Genomic DNA, 19,917 nt, shown 5'->3' with positions numbered 1-19,917 from the left:
AAAAGGTTCTATGACAGATAGCTGGTGAACAAGGCCAGAGGCAGTTGAACTGGACCATAAAGCACTAATACTTTTGCCTGGAAAACCGCTTTAGTGAGCATACAGTCAAGGGTCTTCAGCCCCGTTTTGCAGCAAGGTTTCTTTTTTTCTACCTAACCACCTCTATTTCTTTGTGTCCAGAATATTATTTTTTACCATATTCTATAATCTTGCCCTGTCCACTACACATTTATGCATGCAAAAGTACAGAGCAATAGATAAGGCATCACCAATGGTGCAGAGGCTGAATTCAAGTCTAGCTGATTCTGTTTCCACCATCAGCAAGCAGCTCTGTCTTCAACAGGGAAGCCATATTTTCCAATATGCCACTAAGATTTCTTTGGAATCAAGTAGTTCACTATGTTAAAGTTAGGCTTTCTTTCTTTTTTTTCCCCTGGAAACATTCTAGCCAGCTAACATTGAATTTATGGCTTTGCAAAATTCCCCGAGAATAGGTGAAGTGAAAAATTGTACCCATGTTGTCAACAAATTCTAAGAATAACGTTCCTGTCTATCCATCCATACAGAGAAGTTTACATGCCATAAACATATGGATGAAAACAGTAATTCACTAGCATCACAAGAATGTGGGTTTTTTTAAGTGTGGGAAAAGTACAGTAAATTTAAAACCCTACTAAAAAAAAAGTAGGATATAATCTTCCTGCCCCATTATTTTGCATCTTATTCCTCACTCATTGTAAAATACATATGGAACACCTAATGTAAAACATATATTCTTTAAGCTCAGGCAAAAGTTGTAAGTCTCATAAAAAGAAAGTAAAACTTTATCAATGTATTCATTTTAGTAGAAGGAATATTTTACACATGTATTTATTTCCATATTTTCTCAAAACTTCTATGCCTGTTTAGTTTTCTCATAGTCAATAATTGTCCTTGTGCATGCCTTTGTACACAAATTTCAAAAAGAAAAATGAATGAGAAAGTTGCCATGTAACTTCTCTACTTTTTAGCTAGTATGTGTGTGTGATAGGAAAGACTGGAGAGACCATTTTAGCATAATCAGATATTATTTCTTCTAACTGAGCCTTCTCGCATAATAATCACTCATGAAGAGTCTAAGACTATCACAGGTTTTCATGCTAATAATTGTGTCTGCACACCTGAAACATTGTACTTCAGTCAAAATCGTTTTTCAAATATAACTCAAACATTGGCAAACACTTTAAAATTAATCATGCTCTCTTTATATTTAAAAAAAATCCTTATATTGTTCCTAAATCAGAACCATTAAAAGAGTGGGCAGCCAATAAATATTGTTTGTGGTAAATAACCATAGGATATTCAGAGATTCCTGCTGCACTCAGCCCTGAAAGGCAGGCGTAGCAATTGTTTTTTGACCTTGCTTCAGAGAAAGAGAGGCTGAAGAGGAGGAACACTTACTACAGGCATGACCGTAAGAGTCGCAGGTAGACTGGGATGAGATGGGGGACTCATCCTTCTCACGACACCCTGTACCCTGTTCTTTCTTGCTTCTGTGCTGGCTGGGGAGATAACAGCCATTTAGCGATATTAAGTAAAATAATAATAATTCACTTTATTTACAAGGCGTTTATCCTCCATTGGCATGCAAGGTGTCTGCTTGGAAGCACAGCAGTGAAACAATTAAACTTTATTGAGCTGTCTAATGTCATCCCCGTGTGGATGTTGGCATATTGTAAGACCTCACTCAGGGCTCTTTGTATAAGACTTGCGTTTTCACTATAACTACCGTTGATTCTTTGTGTATCTCTAATTTCTTTTCATAACATCAATAAAAGAGAATATTGAGGGGAGAAAGGTCTCTTCCAAACAGGGGGTCTGACTCTCGGCTGTGATTTGCTTGGCAATTGGAGATTTTGTGTACAATCTCTTACAGCAAAAGGTGAAAAATGCAGAAGCAGTGGCTTTAAAAAAACACGGAGAACAGCAGGAAGCCTTCTCTGCCCAATTACAAGGTGATCCCAGTTCATCTTTACGGTTTGTTTGTTTCTTTCTTTCTTTCTTCCTTTTTTTTTTTTATCACATATGTTTCCAAACACAGTCTTGATGTCCTGTGGGGCTGCTTTTGTAAAAAGCCATAGCTTCTGATTTAAGGCGCTTCAAAAATAGCTCTCTGTTTCTTCAGTCTGAAAGAGAGCAGTCAAGTAACAGCACATTTGTTCTCTTTGAAAAATAGAAAGATGTCAAAAGGAAAGTTCACAGCAAAATTAGGCTGATTTGTTTTGTGCTTCTGTTATTCTGGCTGTGGAAATAAACAGGAAAAAAAAACAACGTGGTTTGTTTAATGAGCAAAAAACTGCTATTAAAATGAGTTCTGTGCTCAAAAACTTAACCTGGCAGGAAGAATCATCAATTATACAAGCTTTGGGAGATGGGGCAAAAAGCAGAGCTTGATATCCAGTCAGACATTTTTACCCCTAGACAGCATACGATTCAAGCATCATATTTAGAGAAAGGACAACCTCTTTACTTTGATACAAATGGCCAGTGGTTCTCAGAGATTCTCTGTGTTGGTTGTGACAGATGTTAAGCAGTAATCTCACTGTTAGAACTTCCACGATTAGAAAAGCTTTGGCTGATAGTGACAAAAGGGTGGCCCCAATTCGGAAAACTTTCAGGAGATGCCCAGATAAGTGCCACTCAGGCAGAGGGCATTGAAGTTCTAATGGAGGGACAGCGCCGGCACCACTTCCCTTTCCTTGCACAGCATGATTTGACACTGCATTCTGGTCATGACAATTCTGCTGCCCCGACCTCCCCTATATCTCAGGTAGGAGCATCGGCTTGTTTGCAGGGTCTGTACCACCCCATGCTTTCCTTGATTTATATATGTAGGGTCTAGAGTAAAACTTGGATCTAGCTCTATTCCCCAAGAATAGATTTCTTCCAGAGCTTGCAATGAATGGAAATTATCTTAATATTTGAAGAGCTAAGAAGTCAAAATCAATTCTGGGAGTTAGTTGGCAAACATCAGCCCCATTTCCAAGTAAAATATATTATTTTATATTGAACTGGACTACTGTATGCTGAAGCTCTGAGGCTTGGATATCTGTTTGTTTGTTTGTTTGTTTGTTTGTTTGTTTGTTTGTTTGTTTGTTGTGGCCATTCTTAATAAGAGTAATAAGAAAAGAGGCCTACACAGAGCATACTGAATTTTCTAGTATAGGTCTTTATCTAACATAGTGGTACTATTAGCCATGTGAACCAAACAGCCTTTTGGAATATCTTTCCATTCCTATTTCTATCCATGCATATTAAATAGACCAAAATATCAGGGGGAGGAGGGAAAATATACACTCTGCACCAATACAATGATTTTTCCAGGAGCATAAATACTTCCTGAAAGTGCTGATTGTATCTTCCTCTTTCTCAAGTGCACCAAGCCCCCACATACTACAAAGCCATAGCCTTTGCTATTCCTTTTGCCTGGAACATTCTACGACCCTCAGCTTTGTGCAATTAACTTTTGCTTGTCCAGCAGATCCAAGCACAGCAATTGTTTCTTTAAGGAGGCCTTCTCTGATGGTTCCTTATCACATGCTCTTTAAGCATGTATATCGTCCTTGATACCACTTATCACAGGTATAATTTTACATTATTTGAATACCATCATTTGATTAATGTTCTAAACAGTACACAGAGACTAGAATGTAACAAATGCCTGTATACTGATTACTTGGCCAATTTTCAATCAATTGTGCAGACATACACAAATCAATAAATCCACAGATAATTTAAAGACCACTTGTTAACTAAGAGTTTCAGGCCTCTCCCTATTTTAGTTCTCATCAATGTACAAGTTACATAAAGGAACAGAACTAACTCATCTGTATTTTCTTTCTGTCTTTGTACCCAATTCATTGTGTTAATTCTCCTAATGAACATTGAAATAGTCACTAGCAACAAAGAGTAGAAAGATAGGACCTTCAAACTGGGAGATAAAAAGGGAATACCAATTGTTAGGTTAAAACCCAACAATGCAGTGTGATCAAAGATAACTCCCCTGATTTTAGACCATGGCTTTTCACAGCATGGAGTAGAAGGAAACTTAGTACTCTTTTTTTTCTATCTCTAGCTCTCCCCTTTAGATAAGAACATAATCTATAGCCCTTTCATTTATTTTCCTGGTAGATATACAGGTAAATAGAAAAGAAGACAGAAAGTAGATAAATAGTCTGAAAGATAAGTTGTCCCATATTGTTATGTACTTACATGCTTTCATCCAAGTATAATGGATGTTGCATGAATTTTCAAATATTATGGCCAAGGCTTCTAATAGCTGCAACTTTCTCTCCTTTAGCTTGACCGATCCATTTCATTTTACCATAGAATCCATCTTTAGACACACTGATATCTGACATTCCCACCATCTAGTCATCTGGGGCCAACAAATTGCTTCCCTGACTATGATTCTTGGTCTTACTCTTATGAAGCTGGAAACTGATGGAGAAACATTACCTTGCCAATGAGATGGGCAGTATCCCATAGACCACTTTGGTGGTCTATATGGAACTAGTTCAACTTCTCAAGGAGCTAAGATGATAACAGACCTATTCTGAGATTGGAGCTGTAAACCGCAAAGTACTGTAGAGGCTTACCAGAGCTCCAGGATGAAAATGGTTTTCCATGAGAAGCAAACCCATTCCATTTGTGGCTTTTGCTAGTTTTGCACTATTAAGAAATGTATTTTTAAAAAACCTTTTCTGCAAAGCTAGCAAAAGCCACAAATTCGATACCTTTGGTTTACATGCAAAACACGATGCCCAGTTCAGGTTAGACTTTGTACTGCATTAGCTAATGTAATAGAACTTCTTTCAAGAATTTCCCAGGTCAGCCCATTTAACCTTCACATCAGAACACACTTTGATTTGAGACCTCAGCAAAACATTCACAAAGTGCTGAATGGCCATGTGATTGTTGAATTTCAACCTTAAAATATTTAAATGTTGCATTGCCCCCCACCCAACACTCCTGATAAGCCTCATGAAAATCATGGGCCTAAATTGACAGTTGGGTCCATTAGTGCAATAGAGGCAAGTCTATATCATAGGAACAGGAAATCATTCAGGCTAGAATCATTTGCTCAGCTGTGACATGATAAAAGGCATATGGTACAGAGGAACTCCAAGAAGAAACTTATTCCTGGAAATAGTTGAAGGGCTTCAAATTAGGGTGAGGGGGGCAAGTTTCAAATCTCATTTATAAGAAAACCTCCAACAGGCCTCGTAGCCTGTTCTATGACCCATATTAGATTCTGAAACCTTCATGATTGTTGATCCTTACTATTGTTCTCCTACAGCCAGGTTTACTGTCTAAAAATTAGGTTCAGTTGGATTTCCCAAGACTCTTCTTGCTTCTTTTTCAGAGATTGGTGCTGATACGGGTCAAATGATCACAATACTCCACTGTGCAGCATTTGGGGTAACTGCCTTTGTAGGGTAAGTAGAACTATTCCCATTATCTTGTGTATAATCTGTGACGTCTAAATTGGATTATTTGGTGTGAAAGGTTTAAGGTATTATCATTTTTAGTAGCACAACATAATTGAGGAATGTGTAAGAAACATTTGAGAATTTACTGGTCTTTCCCTATTGACTCTGTTACTTGTGATTCTATGACTTTTTTTTTTAAATCTTAGAAAGAGTAACAGTAGAGGAATTTTTAAACTTTCTCTCCTTTATCTCCCAGCATATCATTAAGTTTTGGATTCACAGAAGCAAAATGGCCTTAGATGATAAAGATATAGATTATGGACTGAGGGCTACATAATTAAACATGTAAGATATCAAGGTAAAGTACCAGAATACATAAAGAGGATAATTTCTTTAGTCAGCAAATGGGCAATAACAGGAAAAGAATTTTTGTCTTGGGATAGTGAGCAGTTGTATAAACATATGATGCAAAGGCTTTTTCAAATAGACATAACATTGCCATATGTTCCATCTGAAAACTGCAGAGGGACTTGGGAAAATCAAAATGATTTAAGATTGCCTATACACATCTCTACCACCATTTGGTTAGCTGAGCCCGAGCAGCTAAAAGGAAGGAGTGTAGTTAAATAGGAACATGTTGAAAGACCATAGTGTGCCCCAGAGATTTTTGTGTTAAGGTAAAGAAAGCCATCAAACATCATCGACAACCTGCTGCTTTCCTTAAGATATGGTAGAGAGCATGCACTACCTCTGGACCCTCCATTCTACAGAACTTATGGAATGTTTTCCTCCAGATTCAGGCAGGAGATGCTAAACATAGCAAGACAGGGATAGACTGTGGGAAGCATATAGATTTGTCCTTCTTCAGCACTTAGCTAAGAGAAAAAGACAATGCTGCTAGGGTGTCAAAAGACCAGTAAAGTAAGTAGATCCCTCCACATAAAGGGAAGGCAGCCTACAAAGCAGGCATAGTGGATGCAACAGCACCTCAATGTCAAGTACAGACTGTGTCTGCACAATATCAGATCAACCAATCGAAGGGTGAAAAAATTCAATGCACACAAATGTTTTGTCTACATAAGCTAACCAGTGTGTTTGCTTTCTCTTTGTAACTGGACTGAAAAGTTGTTTTGGTATCATGTAGGTACAGCCATCACCTAAATAAATGAATGTCAGTTTTATAGACCACCACTCTCCATTTCATAGACTGAGGAGGAAAAATGTCATTGATAATGGAAGCAAATTATATTACCAGCAGCGTGGATTCCAGTGGCCAGCCTGCTCCATAGAGCTGGCTTCATCAACCTTTACATGGTCTAGTCAGTAAGATTACCAACAGAGATCCTTCTGAAAGCTGCTTTTCCTCCATCCTGAGGATCAGACCCATTAATACACAGAAATTTTTATTGCCTAATCCTTTAATAAAGAGAATAAGGTGAGGACTTTTGGTGGCCAGAATTAATCAGATTGTCCTTAAAACTTCAATTTACCTGGTCATTACTTAAACATTCACTTCAATTTGCCTTTATTGCTATCTACAGAGTCTTTTCTCAAGAATAAGAAGAAAATCTGTATTATTTGAAACCACTTAACCATAGGAACATAAATAAAGCTATAGTGGATCAAACCAAGATGCTCAAATTAATGTCCCTGAAATATTCATTCATATATGCATGCATTTTCTTGTTTATTTTTCATTCTGCATGGCACTTAATGGTCTCTCAATTTGAAGTCTTTCTTCAGGTATGGAAATACTCAGATTATTTTTCCCCTAAGCTATCCTAATTCTACTTTTCCTGTAAGTCCTACTCAGTGAATGGTGAAACCCTCAGATCTCTCCTTTATATCTCTTAATTTTTATACTTTCCATCTTTTAATGTCTTTGGGCTACATTCAGAGAGAATAGCTCCCTCACTTAAACTCACTTGTCAGGTGTATCCAGTATGCTACTCACTTAATGAATTTTTTATTTCAACAATTATGTTTTTTTATTTCTAAGAAATAACTGCCTGATCTTGTTTCCTAAGTACCCCTTATAGATTAACAATCTCCTGTTCATATGTCATATTTACAAAAAATATCTTTTATCTCTCTGATGATATTATATATTCTTAAAATCATTTCTGGATTGTTTATATGCTCATTCTTTGTGTATAAAAATTTTCTACTTGTGGTATTAATAGTCTCTCTTTCATAATGTTGGGCCATCCACAGATATTGGGTAATTCTTGGATATCTACTGTCTTAGTTTAGGTTTCCTCAAAACAAATCCTTGGAAAGTGGTGCAACTAGTTTATTTAAAGGAAATTCCAAGAAACATGAGCCAAGGAGTGATGAGAGTGAGCTAGGTAAGCAAAAAAAGTCAATATAAGGTAATGATTAGAGGTTGCTCAGTTCACCCAGGCCCTCTAAGAAGCATCTAGAATCCACTCTGAAATTGCAGAAGGACTCCCATCCCCCATTAGTTGAGGGCTCTTCTGAGAGTGTTGACTGCCTTACACTTTTGGACTGTGTTTGCCTATGGGCCAAAAGAATTCCATTAGTTTTGGAGAAGGCCCTTGTATATAAAGCAGAGAAGATGTCCACTTGAGCTTGGATCAGCTCAATGTGTGTCCAGACATGCATGAAACTATACTAAGTTGCTGCAGCTAGAATTCGAGGTAACCACAAGGATCTGCTGCATGCACTTACATGAGTAAGAACTTTCCATCTTGTATCCTGGGTTGTGGTAGTTCCTGATAATGACCTTTCTGCAGGAATGGCCTTTGAGCAGTGACTTCAAGCCCAGACTTTGAGCAGCAGCATCCAATGTGGCCTGGGAGCGAGGGCTGTCCTTCTACTGCCACTTTTTCATAGTGCTTCTTTTTTTCTAGTCTGTAGAAAGCTCTCATTTTTGTTTTTTTAGGAATGGTTTTAAATACTTTATTTTAAAAAATGTTTTCCATAATAACTTGCAGGAGAGAAAATTTTCTACCTGTGCTCAGCTGACTGCCTAATGTGTAAATTGGCTCTTCTGTTATCTGTCTTAATGTATCACTTGCGAGATCACAGAGATCTCCCAGTTTTGCAGCAATCTTGGTTTTAGAGAACACACCCACATTCACAACATCCATTTCTACCTGGTTATACCAACATTGAGCTCCTCTCTGCTATATCTCACTCAAATTCAAAATGTTAATTATTGGAGGTGATTCCCTAATCTTCTGAAAAAGCTCCCTAAGAACTGTCCAGGTCAGTCCATTTAAAACATTACAAACCCAGCACCCTAGAAAGCTTCATCTATTAAGTATTTGGTGTCATTGACCTTTCTCCATTACATAGATTGCTTTGAGTTATTATCATATTGTGTTAGTTTGCTAGGGCTGCCAAACGAAGTACCACAGCCTGGATGGTTTAAACAACAGAAATTTATTTTCCTACATTTCTGGAGATTTGAAGCCCAAGGTCAAGGTATAGCAGTGTAGTTTCTTCTGAGGCCTCTCTCCTTGGGTTGCAGATGGCCACCCTCTTGCTATGTCCCCACATTGTCATCCCTTTGTACCTGTGCTTTAATCTCCTCATTGTACCAGGACACCAGTCTAATGACCACATTTTAATGTAATGCTCTCCTTAAAGGCCCTAACTCATGATACAATCAAATTCTAACGTTTTAGGGACAGGACTTCAATATATTAATTTGCAGGGGAGAGGGCAGGGAGATGATGACACAAAATTTAGCCCCATAACATGTTTATTAAGAATTCTCCAGATTTCACTTCAATATTTTTCAAATGCAATGAAACATTTTGCAGCCCTGTTTCACTTTAAATAGGAGTTACCATTGTTACAGACTTGAAAATCATGATTTTTTTCCCTCCAATTTTTACTAGAGAAACATTTTTCCTAAGAATCTCTTTGTGCAGAAAGGAACACAAGATTATATAATAAACCAAGAGAATAAAATCCCTAGGTCAAATCTTAACACAGCGAAGCCTCCTTAGTATGGGCTAATATTCTATAACTCATGTGAGAAGGTGAAATTAAGTTGTAGAATAGTTTTAATTATTTTAAAACCTAATATGTTCATACCATTAAAAACTAGTCAACAGTTGAAAGGGATATAGAATGTAAAGAAAGTCTTCCTTCCACCTCAACCTTCAGTTACCAGCTGTCCTTCCCAGAGGCTACCACTATTATCTGTTTCTTAATTATTACTTGAGAGGTATTCTATGAGAATGCAAACATATATATTAATGCATCCTTTTCACTGTGCACAGTTGAGGTATACTTTACATAGATGGATACTTAAATTTATTCTAGTCTTTTGTTACCATTAGTAATACTGTAATGAATAGCCTTTTTTATATAACTTTGCACAGACATGTAAGTACACTTGAGAGATAAGTTTCTACCAGTAAAAATGCAAGTTCAAATTTATATATATTTTTAGTTTTGAAATATTTTGAGAAATCTCCCTTCAAAGATTTTGTATCAATTTGGAATTCCACAACAATGTAGGATGTACATACTTCCTCATACACTGTTGATACAGATTATTATGAACTTCAGAACTTTGTCAATTTGCTGGGTAAAATGTGGTATATCATTATTTGTCTCTAATTATGGGTGAAGTTGAGCCTCTTTTCCTGTAATTAAAAACATTTGTACTTCTTTTTCAAAAAGCTGTTTGCTCATAGTCTTTGTCCATTTGTCAATTATTTTTCTTTTCTTAATTACAGAATATGTTTTAAATACAATAGTCCCCCCTTATCCATGGGGAATACATCCCAAGACCCCTGAGTGGATGCCTGAAACTACGGATAGTACCAAACTCTATAAATACTATGTTTTCTCCTATGCATACATACCTATGACAAATTTTAACTTATAAAACCAGCACAGTAAAAGGCTAACAACAACTAATAATAAAATAGAACAATTATAATAATGTACTGTAATAAAAGTTATATGAATGTAGTCTCTTTCTTTCTCTCTGATAACCCATCTGATAACTGAGAAGGCTAATGAGTGTCTAATGGGTGGCGAGTGTATTCAGCATGGATACTCTGGACAAGGGAGTAGTAATTCGGGCCCCAGGTGGGATGGGGCAGGTGGACGCAAAATTTCATCACACTACTCAGAACAGTGCTAAATTTAAATTATATTGCTCATTTCTGGAATTTTCCATTTAATATTTTCGACCATGCTAGACTGCAGATAACTGAAACTGCAGAAAGAGAAACTAAGTATGAAGGGGAACTACTGTCACTGTAGGAGAGTATTTATTTATTTATTATTTACAGAAACAAGTATCAGATGAACAATGAAGGCTTCTACGTCTGCTTAGGTCTCCTTGGTCTGATTTGAAAAATGAATACCAGGTAATAATGGAAGCATCACTAGCTAAGGAGTCTCAGTACTACCTCAATTGAAAATCATTTTAATAATCTGAATAAATGAAGTTATACTATGTTCATTGATGGAATGACAACAGTAAAAATGACAGTCCTCCTTAAGTAATTTCCACATGCAATACAGTTCTAATAAGAACTTGCAACAACAACAAAAAATTAGAAACTTACAAATTTATCCTAAAATGTTTGTGGAAGAATAAAAGTATACAAGTAGCCAAGTCAATTTTGAAAAAGAGGATCAAGGAAAAAAGAGCATGCTCTATCATAAAGTAACATATCTTAAAAGCTTTCATAAGAAAAAAAAAGATAATGGTAAAAGAAAAATTAATAGAACATAAAAATTCTCAGAAAAAAATGGGAAAATGACACATTGTTAAGAAAATAATATAGAAAAAGTTTATGCACTCTACAGAGAAAAATCACCTTAAAATTTCTACATATATTATATTCAAAGTGGACGCCAAATGGAACAAAGTTCTAAATAAGAAAGGTAAAACTATAAAGCTAATTGACAAAAATGTACAAAACATGATAGAAACTTAGGGGTAGGGACAGACTTCTTAAAACAGATATCCAAAGCACAAAATACCTAGATGTCTATAAATAAAGAATACTGTAAATAAAGTTAATGGGCAGATGATAGTTTGGGAGAAGTTATTTGTAACTTCTAAAACTGAGACAAGATTAATATTTAGGGTATATATGAACTCCTGGAAATTAATAAGGAAACAGTAGAATAACAAGTAGCTCATAGAACAGGAAATCTAAATGACTACCGGGTTGTTGCAAGTCAGGTTTTCTGGAAGGCAGACTAGAACATGAAGCTGATAATGCAGAAAGTTTGTTAGTAAATGCTCTCAGGATCAACACCTGTGGGTGAAGGGAAGAAAAAAGGGTTGGACAGAGGGAGAAGTGGGTCTGTGGTGCAATCTTAACAAAGGACTCAGCCCATCTATCTTAGTTGGCTAGGGCTGCCATAACCACGTACCACAGACTGGGAGGCCCAAACAACAGAAATTTATTTTTCTCATAGCTCTGTAGGCTAGAAATCTAAGATCAAGGCCTGGTTTCTGGTGAGAGCTGTCTTCCAGACTGGCAGACACAGTTGCCATCTTGCTGTGTCTTCACATGGCCTTGTACATGCAGATAGAGGGATCTCAAGGTCACCATCTTATAGATTAGGACCCCAACCTTACGACCTCATTTAACCTTAATAACCTCCTAAAAATCCCTGTCTCCAAATATAGTCACATTGGAGATTAGGACTTCAACATATGAATTTTGGGGGACACAATTCAGTCCATAGCACTATCTAATGGGAGCTCCAAAGCTGAAACACTGTGACACATTCTATTTTCCAAAAATGTCTGCAATAATATCTCCTGTGCCAGGTGTTTTTCTTACAGTGTGATCATAACACTCCTCCCATGGAAAACAAGGGTCTATATATCCTCTCTTCTTAAAATCAGAAGATTTTTGGTTGTTTGTTTGTTTGTTTGTTTGTTTGTTTCACTATAGCAACCAATAAAGAATAATGAAAGTGACACTGCATGATTTCTGAGGCTAGGTCATAAAAGCGGATGCAGCTTTCAGGGTGCTAGCTTGAATGCTTGTTCTTGAAGTATCCAGCTTCCATATAAGCAACCTAACTAGCCTGAGATCACCATGCTATGAAAAAGCCCAAACTAGCTCATAAGGAGAAAGCAACTGGTGAGGCCCTGCAATTACATGGAGAGAGAGAGATGCCCAGCCACTTCCAGCTGCCTTAGCGCTCTGCTGTTTCATCTTTAGCCACTACCTGACACAAATCAGGACCCTAAACCACAGCTTCCCTGCTGATTCCCTCCCAAATTCCTGGGCCACAGAGAACTTGCAAAATAAGAAAGTGATTCTTGTTCTTTAAGCCACTAAGTTTTGGAGTGATTTGATATGTAGCAATAGATAACTAGAACACATGGCCCTTCAGAATTGCTCTGAATTGGGACAAAAGAACTAAACTTTATGTCCCTATATTTACCAATCACTGAATGAGGAGTAGTCTGAAGCCAGTGATTTCGGGCAACATGTCTTTCTTTAGCCAAAGGAAATTCCCCAAAAGGGCTGACAGCTGAGGACTGTTGAGCAGCAGAACTCCCAGAAGCTTGAGGCATTAAATCTTCAGTCTTAAAGCAGGATCTAGATGGCATATCATAGCATCCACTATGGTCCACATTTTGTACCACTTGGATCCATTTCTTTTTGTAAGTTTTGCATGCTGGGCCTCTTTTTCTGTGAGAAACTTTGAAGAGGAAGGTTAGTGAGATGACCCACAGCTTTACTTGTCTTGAGGATGACTTTATTAGTGTGATAACACAACTGCAGCTTGTCTAAAGGTCCCAAGAGAGTCCCACTTTTTCCCTTCTCTACCATCCATTCTAGATTCCCTTTACTCTCATTTAGAATTTCCCCTGATCTGGTGACTTACCTGATGGGGTGGCCCAGATCTTCATTGCTGAGGGGTCCGAGCTCTTGGTCCTGTCTTGTTGTGGCAGCTATAAGTATTCATTTACATCAAAATTGGGCAAGGGTGTACCACGATCTACCCAAGTGAATCTTATGGATGCCAAATACCTTCTTCCTCACTATTCTGGAACAGAAGCCCTACCTCCAGCTGAATCAGGTCCATTGGTCTGATGTGAGGTTAGTGGATCAAACACTCTGCAAACCCTCATGCAGTTTAGAAAATACTGTAGCACCTCAGATATTGGGGCTGACAGAAGCTGTGACAGAATACAAAGGTCTCACAATTATGTTCGCAAACTCATCCTAGAAAAGTGCTACATACCTCATTGCTGAATATCACTATGGTCCCTTTGATGTACTCCCTTTGGGAACTATGCACCAATGCCAGTGCCAAGTTCACCATTCAAAGCAATTTTGGAACTCCTTTTCTGGAATGGCCATCAGAGCTGTCATTGTATTACGCTTGATGTCCTGAATGTCATCAAAATGTCTTCCTTTCAATATTTCCTTTATTTTCAAGTAAAGAAAGAACTCTTTGTGGGCCATATCAGGTGAGTAGGGAGGGTGTTCCAATACAGTTATTTGTTTATTGTCTAAAAACTCTCTCATAGACAGTACCATGTAAGCTGGTGCATTGTCGTGATGCAAGAGCCATGAATTGTTGGCGAAAAGTTCAGGTCGTTTTCATCTAACTTTTTCATGCAGACTTTTCAGCACTTCCAAATAGTAACCTTGGTTAACTGTTTATCCAGTTGGTACAAATTCGTAATGAAAAACCCCTCTGATATCACAAAAGGTTAGCAACATCGTTTTGACTCTTGATTTGGACTGACAGAACACTTTTGTTCATGGAGAATTGGCTGACTTCCATTGTGCACTTTGATGCTTTGTTTCAGGGTCGTATTGATACACCCATGTTTCATCACCAGTAATAACACAGCCCAAAACACCACCTTGCCTCTCCAAAAGATCTTGGCAAACTTTGAATCTCATTGGTGAGCTCCTTCGGGACCATTTTTGCACACACCTTTTTCAGGTGAAGATTTTCAGTTAAGATTCTCCTGTTTCTCTATCAATGTTTACTTGGTCTGTTATGCTTCTCACAATCAACTGATGATTTTGATGCACAATTTGACAAATTTTTGCAATGTTTTTGTCAGTTCTCTTCTTTACTGGCCACCCTGACCTCTCTTCATCAGTGACACGTTCTCTCCCCCTCAGAAAAATGTTTAATTCATTTTATGCCATTTTCTTCATGGCATTATCCCCATAAACTTGGACTAAAATGTCCGATTTCACTTCCACTCTTGCCAACTTTAACAAGAAATTTAAAGTTTGTTTGTTATTCCAACTCAAGCGCAGGTATTCTCATGATGGCACACAAAAACACACAACAACAATAATGAACATGACTCAGCAAGACACCACCACAAATCGACACAAACACAGCTGTGAAATACTGATATACCAAAGTTATGAAACCTTACTGAACAGTTTTTACAGTGCTGCCAATGTAAGCACACGGTGGCCAGTTCGCTAACTTAATTGCCAGACTTCATATGTGTCTATTCTAGTGAAAATGAGCTGATGGAGGAGAAATTCAAGGGTGGAGAAGTTCAAGATACTCACCTTGCCATCAAGTGGTTCCTCAAGAGCTGGTGCCAAATTGGGGAGTGGACTCAGTGTTGGTTTCTGCTGCTGGGAGCTCAAACTTTCAGTGGCGACAGTAGCTAGATCAGCATTAATGTGTGGGTGCCAGACTATTGAACCTATGCCTGGCTTCCATTCCTGTCACTATGCCTATTTCATTTATGTGTCCATTACACCAGTACTGAGATGGACAATGACAGGAGCTAGTTCATATCACCTGGCCAAGTTATTGTGTCAACTTGATTATTTAGTGCTCTTTCTATGGTAGATGCTCTCTGGTGGTCATTGGCATATTGTAAGATTTTCACATTTAATGCTCATTCCTGCATGTTAACCCATATGCCTCTATCCCAGATCTTATTCCTAGTCCTCCAATCATTCTCTTTCAAGTCCCTGACGAACTGGCCAAGTCATTGGCTACTGCACATAAGTCAATATATAATCCAACCTTGGGCCACTTCTCTTCCTACATAAAGAAGATGACCAGGTGCGCTACTTAAAATTTAGCTTGTTAAGAGGATTTCCCCTCATGACTACATTTTAAGGCCATTTATGATTGAGCTGTGTTGTATGTATTGGGTTGTTGGAAAAGTCATGACATATTTTTTCTGTTTTTTGTTGCAAAAATGCATCATGAGTTTTCCAACAATCCGATAGTTTCTGTTCCTGTTACCTATTGCTAAATAACCCAAAACATGGTGGCTTAAAATAATAACAACATTTGTTTCTCCCACATATCTGAAATTTGGGCAGGACTTGGAGAGAACAAGTGAAGCAGCAAAAAGCTTGGGAATTGAATCATGAGAAGGCTTCTTACTCACATGTCTGTTGGTTGATGCTGGCTATTGGCTGGGACCTCAGCTGCTGCTGTGGCTGGAAGACCAACACAGAGCCTTTTAATATGACTACTTAACTTTCTCAAGGAATAGTGGCTAGGTTCCAAGAGAAAGCATCTCAGGAGGAAGAAAAATCCAGAAAAGCATATAATACTTTTTATGACCTAGCTTTGGAAATCATTCAGTGTCACTTCTGCCTTAGTCTATTGCTTAAGAGTGAGTTACTAAGGCCAGTCTGTATTCAAGAGGAAGAAGGGTAGACTTCATCTTTTGAAACAATCAAAAGAATGTCATAAAATGTTAAAGAACTTTCAGACATGTTTTAAAACCACCACAGCTTACACATATACCAAGCCAATCTATCTGTGAACCATGCTCAGCTGTTTTCTTCCTTTGTTAGCTAATCATGAGTATGAGCTAAGATAGGGGCACTAGTGTAATAGTATGGATGACATGGCAGCCTGGGCAACTTAGTTTGCCTTCTGGTCCTATTTGGGCTGGATCCCAGATATATCATTTCCATTTTACAATGGATAGCTGCTGGGCTTGTCTAACTTTATGACTTGATGGGTCTGACAGAACCTATCTCATAATAAGAAGTTCTGACCACATGATCACTTGATAACTCATGGTCAGGTGCTCCTTCTCTACCAGGGCCCAGTAATTGGCCAGGAGATAATTTTTGAGTGGCATATAATTATTCACTATAATTGGCATGCTCTTGCTCCAGAACTCTAGGGCTTGCTATAAAATCTACACAGCATGTTTTCCTACATCAGATACATCTAATATTACAGGAAATGCTGAGTTGTATTCCAATTGGCAAGACTGCTAGTCTAGCATACTGGACCTGCTGTGAAGCTTTTTTCTGTTCTGGGCCTCATGTAAAGCTGACAGTCATCAAAACCCAAAGACCAGGGTCCTCTTTGTGATGGGAAATGTGAGATGCATTAATTGTTGTTGTTACTTTGGGATGGAAAGTTCTGGTATGCTCCAGATCACGGGATTTCTGAAATTTCACTAATATGATTACTTCTTGAAACTTTATAGTATTCATCTCCCACCCTCTTAAGCACATGTCTTACCATGGCTTCCAACATACTTGCTACTTCTTGCTATATCTAGTCAAGTTAGTAATAATATCATTGATGTAGTAAAAAAATTATGTTCTGCAGGATGTCCAGACAGTCCAGGGCTTTTCTGACTATATTATGACAAAGGGATGAACTATTAATATTTGTCATTTATAGACTGCAGATTAATACTATTTTCTGTTCCAAATGAAGGCAAACTATTTCCAATCCTCCTTTCTGATTGAGGTGGAAAAGAATGTACTATCAGATCAAAGGCTGCATCCTGCGCTCCTGAAGTCATCTTAATTTGCTCTAGTTTAAAAGCAGCAAACTAGATATACATATGGAAACATGAAAATATGTGCAAAAAAAGCAACAACAAAGGACTGAGTGAAAAGCATTTAAAAAGAGCAAAGTCTATTGTACAACACTATTTATGTAAATGAAAAACACAGGCCACACAGCATGTTTTACAATACATATATTCACACATTCAAGGGCATATATCAAACATATTAGGATGAGTGCCTACAGCAAAGAGGGGCAGGGGAATGGAAATCGGATAAAGAAATAAAGGTGAAAAATAAATAAATCAAAGAGGGGTCTTGCATGGACCAGAGATTAACTCAACATTTTGCACCTAAGGCCCAAAACGAGAACAACAATAGTAAATATTTCAACAATTTCATGCAAACTTGCTTTTATGTCAGTTTGAAATTCAAAATCCAACAGGAAGAAAGTTAAGTTGGTTAGTGGAGTACCCTAGAAAAATTATCTCCAGTTGGATAGGCATGCCATAAAGCTTTACATGTCTGACACAGCTTCCCACCTAATTAGGCACCTGTGGATATCTCCAGTTCTTAGGATATAGTAGGTATTCTATAAATGTTGAGTGATGAATAAAGTGAATGAATGTATAAATGAATGAATAGAGTGAACAAGCAGACATTTGAATGAATAATCACATGAAGACGAGAAGGTAGCAAGAGATGCAAGTTTGAACCATAGTCTAGAAAAACCCCGAATCAAACAAGCCTGGAGCTGAAAGTAGTTTCTCCTTTAAAAAGGACATAGAAGATATAAACTAGGAATCTGAAGGAGGAAAACTTTTATCTAACTGTCCACATTCCTCTGTTCAATGAGATGAGCACAGACTGGATCTCAGACAGACACCAAAGCCATTTACAAAAGGTTATCATTTGCCTATTCAATAGATTTAACAGATACTTTATTTTTTTCTAATTATTTTATAGAAGAAAAGAAGCATTATTGCCCCACTCTTCTCACCACCCACTCCAACAAGGAAAGGAAAATCTTTTGCTACTTCATGACACACTTTCTCATGGGAACACAAAGTTCTGCTAGATTCTTTTCCTTCTTTTTTCTTTTTTTTTAATGGCTTTTTTTTCAATTACAGCTGACATTTAATATTATTTTGTATTAATTTCAGGTGTACAGCACAGTGGTTAGAGATTTATATACTTTATGCAGCAATCCTCTCAATTAGTCTGGTACCCACCTGGCACTATATATTGTTACTACAATATTATTGACGATGTTCATTATGCAGTACTTTATGCCCCTGTGACTATTTTGTAACTACCAATTTGTACTTCTTAACCCCTTTACCTTTTCCACCCAGTTCCCAAACCCCCTACCATATGGTAACCATCAGTTTGCTCTCTGTGTCTATGAGTTTGTTTCTATTTTAATTTTTGTTGTTATTTATTTTGTTCTTTAGATTCCACATATAAGTGAGATCATATGGTTTCTCTTTCTCTGTCTGACTCAGTGGTTCTCAACCTGTGGATCGCGACCCCCTTTGGGGGTCAAACGACCCTTTCACAGGGGTCGCCTAAGACCATCAGAAAACCAAAAGATATTTACATTATGATTCATAACAGTAGCAAAATTACAGTTATAGAGTAGCAACGAAAATAATTTTATGGTTGGGGTTTCACCACAACATGAGGAACTGTATTAAGGGGTTGCGGCATTAGGAAGGTTGAGAACCGCTGGTCTGACTTATTTCACTTAGCATAATACCCTCTAGGTCCATCCATGTTGTTGCAAATAGTAAGATTTTATTTATTTTTTTTACAACTGAGTAGTATTCCACTGTATATATGTACCACTTCTTTATCCAATCGTCTATTGATGGGCACTTAGGTTGCTTCCATACCTTGGCTATTTTAAATAGTGGTGCATTGAACATAGGAGTGTATGTATCTTTTTGAATTTGTGTTTTGGGTTTCTTCAGATAAATACCCAGAAGTGGAATTGCTGGGTCATAAGGTAGTTCTATTTTTAGTTTTTTGAGGAATGTCCAAACTGTTTTCCTTAGTTGCTGCACCACTTTGCAGTCCTACCAAGAGTGCACAAGAATTCCCTTTTCTCCACATCCTCACCAACACTCCCTGTTTTTTTAAATTTATTAATGATAGCCATTCTGAAAAGTGTGAAGTGATATCTCACTGTGCTTTTAATTTACATTTCTCTGATGATTAATGACGTTGAGCATCTTTTCATATGTCTATTGGCCATCTGTATGTCCTCTTTGGAGAAATGTCTACTCAGGTCCTCTGCCCATTTTTTAATTGGATTGTTTGTTTTTTGGTGCTGAGTTGTGTGGGTTCTTTATAAATTTTGGATATTAACCCCTTATCATATGCATCATTGGCAAATATCTTCTCCCATTCAATAAGATGTCTTTTTGCTTTGTTGGTGGTTTCCTTTGCTGTGCAAAAAAAGTTTTTAGTTTGATGTAGTCCCATTTGTTTATTTTTTCATCTTTTTTTTTTTTTCTAGCTGAGCCATCCTGCCACCTTTTGGCAGCTCAGCGGCAGCTCAGCTTGGGCTGTGAATCAAACCAGGGACCCTGTTGCTCAGATCCCGAACTCTTGAGTGAGCTCTTAACCAACTGAGCCACTTGGCCGGCCCTGTTTATTTTTTCTTTTGATTCTCTTGCTGAGGAGGCAGATCAGAAAAAAAA

The sequence above is a fragment of the Hipposideros armiger genome, unplaced genomic scaffold, assembly GCF_001890085.2.
Source record: "Hipposideros armiger isolate ML-2016 unplaced genomic scaffold, ASM189008v1 scaffold_255, whole genome shotgun sequence".
NCBI classification, from domain to species: domain Eukaryota; kingdom Metazoa; phylum Chordata; class Mammalia; order Chiroptera; family Hipposideridae; genus Hipposideros; species Hipposideros armiger.
This window is presented reverse-complemented; position numbering follows the sequence as displayed.